We start from the raw sequence: 1,464 nt of genomic DNA on the forward strand, positions 1-1,464 counted from the left end.
ATATATATATGCGCGCGCGTACGTATGTATGTGTGCATATATTTAGGTGTATATGTATTCTCGAACAGATTAATTAAATCATATTCTTTGTTTCCGTGTGTTTATATGCCAGCATCTGTTTGTCTGTATTCGTTTCTCTCTCTATTTTTTCAAGAAAATCTCATTAGTTATATTGCATCTGAGATTTTATCAAGTAAAAGACAGGTATACGATTCCAGTAAATATGGTTGGAATCAAATGGAATTTTCTATAATTAAGCAAATGCAATTAGTAATTGGTAATTAGTTATATGTGTGGTGTTCTCATTTGTTTTCAACATTTGCCGTTATCTTTTATGATGGTAGATGAGAGTTTGGTTTATGATGCCGCGTAGAAGGCACTTGTTTCTTTTGACAATAACAATGGCTGGTTTACTGTCCGCTTTTTAGTGTGAGGAAGTGTTCAACTAATTAAACATATTCGTTTATATTTTTATCCGTGAATAATTTTGCTATATTTGAATATTTTGTAGAAACATGATAACAAAACTGATGAAATTTCCAAAAACATTTTGAATCTGACAATATATCAAATTTACTCTCAAGAATGTAGAGACAAAAAGTGCTTATCCTAGAATGTGCTTATCCTAGAATGTGCTTATCCTAGAATGTGCTTATCCCCGTTCTAAAGGGGAAACAGTCACATGTTTAATCTCACCTAAATATTTACTGTCTTCTTGTTGGAACGTTGTATGTCGCAGTTATAATCATCATCATCATCATCATCATCATCATCATCATCATCATCATTACCATTTTATCATCTTTGCTCAACATTCGATGCAATACCAAATAGGTTCATACATTCCATAATCCAAGAATGTGGGATCATATCATACGCCTTACGATAATCGATCTATGACATGGATAAGATAGTTTTCCTCCTCTTGCTGTCTCTAAGTACAGTTTTGTTTACCAGAAGTTGATCCTTGAACCTCTGCACTTACGATTGTAACCCTTCTGCTCATGTGGTAGGACTCCATTTTTTCTACCTAGTCTTAGGTGTACCTGTTGAAAACGACTTCACCTAGCAAATTATCTGATTTGCTATACTAAGGTCAGAAACCAATTTGGTCCAGGAGAAGAGATGGTAAAAGTCTTTATTTTTTCATTTCGTTCCTTTCGAGATTTTATCCCTAATTTTGTGGTTCTAGAACCTAGCTGTTCTTTCTAGCGTAAGGGATCCCATGAGCGGATTCTTCTTATGCATTTAAATATACACTGTACCTTATGAGTAATTCATAGTCTTTGGACTAAACTTTTATACGCTAGGCCACTTGGAAGTGAAAATTTTTATAAATTTCCATTTCCCTTTGATATGATTGAGTATATATATGTATATATATACATATGTATGCATATATAAATGCGTATACACACACACACATGCACGCACACACATATATATAGGTTATGTTTAAAGTTA

The sequence above is a fragment of the Octopus bimaculoides genome, chromosome 3 (assembly GCF_001194135.2).
Source record: "Octopus bimaculoides isolate UCB-OBI-ISO-001 chromosome 3, ASM119413v2, whole genome shotgun sequence".
Lineage (NCBI taxonomy): Eukaryota > Metazoa > Mollusca > Cephalopoda > Octopoda > Octopodidae > Octopus > Octopus bimaculoides.